The sequence below is a fragment of the Neofelis nebulosa genome, chromosome 14 (assembly GCF_028018385.1).
Source record: "Neofelis nebulosa isolate mNeoNeb1 chromosome 14, mNeoNeb1.pri, whole genome shotgun sequence".
Taxonomy (NCBI): domain Eukaryota; kingdom Metazoa; phylum Chordata; class Mammalia; order Carnivora; family Felidae; genus Neofelis; species Neofelis nebulosa.
The window spans coordinates 39595481-39602711 of record NC_080795.1 but is presented as its reverse complement, the minus strand read 5'-3'; the positions used below and the strand labels follow the sequence as shown (position 1 = coordinate 39602711).

General features: G+C 41.3%; 1 long non-coding RNA gene across 3 annotated transcripts in view; it reads left to right on the top strand.

Moving 5' to 3' along the window:
* The first annotated feature begins 2165 nt into the window (after nt 1-2165).
* The window catches only part of LOC131494297 (uncharacterized), a 152822-nt gene continuing 147756 nt past the window's right edge, over nt 2166-7231 (top strand). Inside the window, exons 1-2 of one of the 3 annotated variants that reach the window (XR_009253300.1) lie at nt 2166-3699; nt 5225-5276. This is a non-coding gene — a long non-coding RNA (uncharacterized LOC131494297). The remainder of the gene's footprint in view (nt 3700-5224; nt 5277-7231) is intronic. The other 2 variants (XR_009253301.1, XR_009253299.1) reach the window with 2 other exon arrangements.

Genomic DNA, 7231 nt, shown 5'->3' with positions numbered 1-7231 from the left:
TCCCAATGACAAAGGAAGGCCTCTCTACCTAAATCTATTGTAAGTAGGCACTGATGAATACTTAGATGTCCTTTTGCTCTGAATAGGAAATGTATATGCAGAAAACCTCTTTCGAATTACTAGAGTTTTTCCTAAGAAAAAGACCTCATCTAAAGGTTTTAGTGACTCTTTTTGGGGGCCTCTAAACCTTTTGGCTCTGGTAGGTATGATTAAGTGCAAAATCTTCAAATGCCCATAGAGTTTTTTATAATGCTATAAACATTATTTTTCAATTACTCTCCTTCTTAAATAATGTCATTGGACAAACGGTTTCTTCTTTAAGCCAGAAATCTACGTAAGAATGACTTTGAACCTTCTCAGATGACACCCTGAGGCGGTAAGGAAAGAGATTATTGAAAAAGCTGAAAAAGAGCAACACGACAAAAGCTTTATTTTTTTATTTTATTCTTGACATCGGTTTGGGGCCAACCATGTGTGCCCAATACTGTAGATATAGCCACAGAGATATGGCTAAAGAAGGAACATCCTCATTAAAAATGTAGATGAAAAAAAAAAAAAAAAAAGGCAACAAACCAGAATTTTAAAAGCCTGCGCTGTTCCTCCCCTTGCTCTGACAAACACTCCCCGCAGCTTCCCAAGAGTTGCACCATCCTGGGTCCCCAGGATCACAGATGCCAAAGGGGAGAAAGCCAAACCAAAATCGGAGAGACAATGGTCAAGAAAGAGCGCCATGACCTTCTCTCAGAGATAGAAACAAACTAAAACCAACCAAACAAACAAACACAACAAAGCAAAACATTAGCTCAAAGGCTGAGAGGCCAACTACAAATGTTTTTTAAAAGAGCTAGGAAGAGTACAACATCAATGAATATTGAGAAATATTCTCAGTTCTTATAAAAATACTAGGACCTGTCCTGTCAATGTCAGGAAGGATCAAAATGCTATGCTACCTTTCACTCACGGGTCTAACCTCAAGACAACATGCTTTTTTATCTGCCTGGAATTTTCTTCCTACTCTCAATGTTTCCTTCACTTGCCTACTACTTTAGTTTTTTGAAGACTCAACTTAGGTGACGTCTACTTCAAGGAAGCCATTCCTGGTGTTCTTAATGGAGTGAGATGCTCCTGTTCTCCATACTCCAGCTACTCCCTGCACTCGATGTAGCCTGAGACGAGTCATGCTATATTTTTATTGTTCCACAGCTTGTCCGTCTCTCCTATCCAATGTCAAGGGCAGGAGAGAACCTTCAGTTTATTCAAGTCTACATATCTACTGGATGGCACATTGTGTTGATTAACGTGTGTCACATATGGGAAAATCAAATAAATGCATCTGTGGTTGCCAGAGCCCTTCCCGCTACTCTATTTGTTGCCACCTTTCCTAGTCAGGCCTTCTTGACCTTTCAACTAGGTCAGTGTAATGGAATGAATTATGTCTCCTCCCCAAATTTGTATGTCGAAGCTCTAAGCCCCAGTACTTTAGAATGTGACTGTATTTGGAAGATAGATTCTTTAAAGAGGTGACTATGTTACAGTGAGGGTATGAAGGTGGGTACTGATTCAATCCGACTGATATTCTTTTGAGAAGAGAAACCAGGGGCAGGAATACAGAAGAACAACCATACGAGGACACACAAAGAAAGCAGACATCTGCAAGCCGAGGAGAGAGGCCACAGAAGGCCTTAAACCTGAAGACACTTTGATCTTGAACTTTTGGCCTCCAGAATTGCAAGAAAATACATTTCTGTAGTTTCTTCTCCCTGGTCTGTAGTATTTGTTGTGTCAGCCTTAGCAAATTAATACAGTCAGTATTTTCTCTTCTACATCCCATCTCTTATACATCCACACTTCCCCTTTTAGTTTGCTAATCACATTTTTCATATCCTGATCAAAACTTTCTTTTCCAGTTAGGGTCCCATGAAGAAAACAAACAAACAAAATGTTTAGGTCTTTCAAAGACAGGAAATTCCATGCAAGGATTTGATCACACAGGTTATCAAAAAGCAGAGAAGTTAAAAGGGAGACAGTGAAGCAACTCGGAACGAGAAGTCACCGCCACCCAAAGGATCTGGAGGGAAAATGGGAGGAGGAGATTTTACCAGAGCCCAGAAGTAAGGGGAGTGTCTGTCAGGGCTTAGAGTCATGGCTGGCAGAGCTGGTGTCCACAGGCGAGGCAGCCATCGCCTAAGACACCTAAGAGGAAAGGAAGAAGTAGGACTGCTGACTTTCTCCTGCCCTCCAAAGCTGAGCCAGTGTCTGCTCTTGGGAGAGCAGGTCAAAAGCCATTTGACAAAGGGACCTAAGAAACATAACATGCAAGGATTCTCTCCCTTCGCCCTCCTACCCCCAGAAGAGCAGAGGAGGGTAAGAAATGGATGTGAGAGCAGAGTTAAATGATGGGCGAAGTCCACTAGAATAAAAGAAACGGGAGGACTGGAGGTGCACATCTGGTTCCTGCTTTATCCCCAGCCTGACACCTGAAAAACACTGTACCACATAGAGGAAGTATTCAACAAAGAGTTGTGAAATCAATTTTAGCTAACTGAACCTCCTATTTCTCATTTACCAAATTCTCTGCTATAATTAATATACTGTGTATCTGTGAAACTCTATCACAGGATACGATTCAAAAGCGAGAGGCCTTATTATGGGTTTTGTTCCTTGATTTAGTGCTAGCACTTAGAACATGCTTGGCCCGTAGTACGTGCTCTAGATATATTTGCTAGACCGATGGATCAAAGTTTTGTAGAGTGGAGAAGGCTACCTTATCATCTTGACTGGAGTGTGGTACATCAAAATAAATGTATCATGAAACTGTTAGGCTGGGTGTCAGAATTCCTCAAGGCCAGATTTGCAGAAGAGATTCACGTAAAGAACGTGTGGAAATATACTTGCAAGGTGGAGTCATTTTAGTGTACTCAGACTCGAAGGCAAGAGGGTAGACTAATTCTCCCCATTCCCCCAAATGACCTTTCATGTTCTCCTTCAGCCTTTACTTCCATAAAACGTGTAATTGCCCTTTCTGGCAGTTCATAGAAAAGTGCTTTTCCCAGCCCTTGTAGGTTGCCCTGGATGGAAAATGCCCTGGGTTCTCACAGACTTAACACCCGGCCTTGTGAACATGAGCAAGATTATTCTCTCCGAGCAGCTCTTTTCACATGTGATACGCTTGGCAGGCTGCCCTGGTAAGTGTCAAGCCCTGAATGTTTTTGTTTTTGCCCTGGTGGTCCTGAGGAGTTACTGGAATACTTCTGGGGATCTGTTTTGTATCAAACTGTGGGCCGATAGTGACATTGAGAAGAAGCAGGTAGAGACAGAGAGAGGGCTCTGGACTACATCGCATTTAATTCTGATAGCAGACTCCCTGTCTGCCCTGGCTGCCTCAAAGCTTCCTTCGGTCTTTCTTTGGCTCCTTCACTTTGTGCTTCTCAGTGTTACAGGGCAATCTTTTGTGTGCATGTGTTCCCCTTTTGCTCCCCAGAGAGGCTTGTCAAAACTCCTTATCTGCTGATGAATGAAAGGAATTTCTCCTGTGCGGGCGGGACCTGGTTAATGCAGCTCTGGCCAGCACGGGTAGGTCACTGAGTTAAGGGAGCACCGAAAGGCAAAATGCGCTGAAAATATCAGAGTAGCTGTTGTGCCAGGAAGCTCCATCAGCAGGCATTTTCCTCCAAGCAGAGGGAGGGACAGGAAGAAGAGGTAAGGCTTAATAGAAGCAATCTTGAGTTAATTTACTCTGATGGAGAGAGATAGGCACTGTGCTGGTTGACCATGTCTTTGGCATTTATGGCATTCATTCCACGCTGGTATTTGAAAACATGTGTTTCATGCTTGACTGTATTTTAGAGCCGAATGAGAATCAGCTCCATTTCATCTTCATAGGGGACTTTTTGATTATTTGAACTGAGATTCATTTTCTTAATTTTTCTCCAAACCTCGATCTTCTGAAACCTTTTCCAGTTACACAGAGCAAAAGAGATTAGACTGTTATATCCATTAGCATAAACATTCTATGATGCCCAGTTATGTACCTCACACAAGGACTTGAAGGAGTGAGAACTCACTTAATATTTAGTGAATGGTGTAATCAAGGGATCGATGAGTGGATCTTCCTTCCGCCAGGAAGCTCTAGTGTATATGGCACCATTGTCCATACAAACTGTAAAAAGCAGACTGCAAGAGAGACAGAGAGAGAGAGGGGAAGGAAGGAAGGAAGGAAGGAAGGAAGGAAGGAAGGAAGGAAGGAAGGAAGGAAGGAAGGAAGGAAGGAAGGAAGGGAGGGAGGGAGGGAGGGAGGGAGGGAGGGAGGGAGGGAGGGAGGGAAACCTTATTTCCCAATGTTAAGCAGGGGATGGGTAGGGGAGTTGTAAGTAAGGTCAGGGAAGATGTAGGTGGTCATCCAGTCATTCCATCAAGATGTTTATTTTATGTCTGTTACATTCTTATGATTAATTTGCTAAGTACATACAAGTTGAAGGATGTGCCAGAAAACACCCTTCTAAATACATCACAGTCTGGGTGAAAGCTACAGGGAATGTACTATAAGGAGCATAGGGCTTAAAGTTAAGAGGCCTGAGTTTGAATCCCAGCTTCATTTCTTGCTCTGTGTAACCAACTTCAGTGTACTTGATCATTCTGAACCCCCATATCGCCATCTGCAAAGTGGATCTAGGAATAACAGCTACCTTACTTGACTATAGAAAGGTTATATAATGTGTTTTAACTTTAAAGTTAGTCAATCCAATCACCCATTTTCCAGAAGGATTTGTAGCATGCAGAGTCCTAATTCAAAAAAAAATATTTACATCTTTGAAAAATTAAAGACTGTCCAATGAATCGAACTTCTGGAAAATATAATCTTTACCAATTTTCATTTCAGAAAGTAGACAATTCTTTTCAAGAATCCTCCTTGTGCAGAAAGAGTTGATCTAAAGCAGACCAAGTGGAGTCTCCTGTTGTGCTGTCTGCCAAGCAGAATGGAGGAAACATAACTGTAGTCTTGTATGCCCTGAATGGCATAGCAGTCTCATCATGCAATTAGGAATTTAGTGAGAGGTAATCTAACAGATACCTTAGCTAAAGATAAAGTCCATCTATTTATGTTCATTGTATTCAGAATTATGCCCTTTGGGGAAGGAAGGGGGTACAAAAAGACTAAGGACTCTGGTCTCACGCTCTCGTCTACACTTCTCACCTTTGACTCTGATTCTGCATCTATCCGCAGGCCTTGCAGCTTCCTCTTACTTTGCCTCATGACCCCTAAACTCAATTTCTGAGTAAGTATCTTGCTAAAGAAGACAAGTATCTGTCTGATAACTGAGTTCTAAATTTCTGTTTACTCTTTTCTATCATCTGTCTCCCTGAAGCCCTGACACTGGCCTAATTCCTCTGGTTGTCATCTTCTGGGACATCATACACCTTTCAGCTTGCATCTTTGCCTGTGACTATCCTAATCCAGTCTCCCTTTGGCAGTTTCTTGGGCTTTTGTCACATCCTCCCAACCAGGTCACTTCACACTGTGCTAAGAGGAGCACAGCTCTGATGCTAGAACTGGCTCATTCTTCTTTTTCCTGATCCATGTTCACACTGAATGTGCTGAGAGCCAAAATGCTTCCCAAGATGTTACAAGTCAAAGGTATCCAGTTGGTGGTGAATGAGCCGTAATCATTTGAAGTGACCAAAGAAGACAGAGTTTGTTAGATGCATAGAGTCACAGAGTCATGTTTAGGCTGAAATAGATCTTATAGACCACTCCCAACCATCTCATTTTACAAACAAGGAAACTGAACTCTAAAGAGAGGAAGAGTCTAACAGAGGTTGTAGATAAGAGTAATTTGAATGTAAGTTGGGGACTTAAAACATTAATTTAAGATAAACAGCTTTTTTTTTTTAAACATGGACGTGAACAGAGGAGAATGAGAAAATTTGGAACCCATATGGCTGAGGGGGAAAGGAAGTGGAAAATCTTTGTGTGGAGGCATAGGAGAGTAGAGGCAAGAAGTGTTCAAAAAGGAAATCCACCAGAAAAAAAAAGTTAAGAAAGTAAGAAAGAAAACTCAAGTATTTACTAGATCAACCGGGGCAGGAACGGAAAAGACCAATTTTAGAAATTATATTGGCGGAACACCTTGAAAAGCCAATGATGAAAGGATATTTCTAGAGATAAGGAAAAGAAAGATCTAGAGAAAAGCTCAGGCTGTTAAGGATGTCTTAAAAGAATAGTTTGAGTGAAATCTTGGAAGCAGCAGCTCTTTCCTGAAGCAAATTAGAGGTATCAGAGATATAGCTGACCCTGGTGCAGAGATAGTGTGGAACTGGCTGTAACGAGACTCCTCTGAATCAGTCAGAGCTAACTCTGTATGATTTGTTGACCTGTAACAATGTGAAATCCAAACTCCCACATTCCCAAGTTAAGGTAAATCTTGCAGTTGAAATATTGGCTGACTAGGAGGTTTTGATGACCATGCTTTCTCATATAGGTTGTGTTTTCACTTTCTTGAGTTGTTGTGGTCAATGGTAGCATTTAGTACAGCGAGTTTAGTCAATAGCAAATTTGGTGGCCATAAAGGACTGCTAATCATTTGAGTATTTACTGCAAGTGAAAACAATATCTACCATAGGTGGTCTACATTGACTTCCAAATAATACCAGAAGCAAGTGACTGCGGTCACCTCAGGGTCACGTTGACAATGCTGATCCCCAGCCTGCTTCATAGGGTGTGTATAGTCTGATGGAAATAATGTACAGAAGTCAGTTATGCTCTTTACTACTTGTGAGGGTCCTAGATCTTATAAAACCTCAAGAGTACAGCACGTGAAGACACACATGTATATTATCATGCAAATATTCAATAACTATTTATGGTGTCTCTACATTTGATAGGGAACTATAGAGTATCCAAACAAAATTAGGTAAAAATGGGTGAGTTTACAGTGTTTAGTGTGCTTTACGGAGCTACATGTACCTAAGAGCAGCTCACTCAGAGTGTGAAGCTTATAGTCTACTTCTCAACATGACGGCATTGGGGATTTTCAAATGAAGCAGATCACCATGTAGGTAAGGTTGCTGATTTAGTTCTCAGACATCACTTATTGAAGAAAAAAAAAACAGAAATGAAGAATCTAATAAGTAAGATCATATCTCTACAAATTATAGTCCTAAGCAGCAATTTTTAGAAAGGATTTCATCCGTAATAACTATGTTAAAGTCTCTATACCACAAAGTCAGCAAA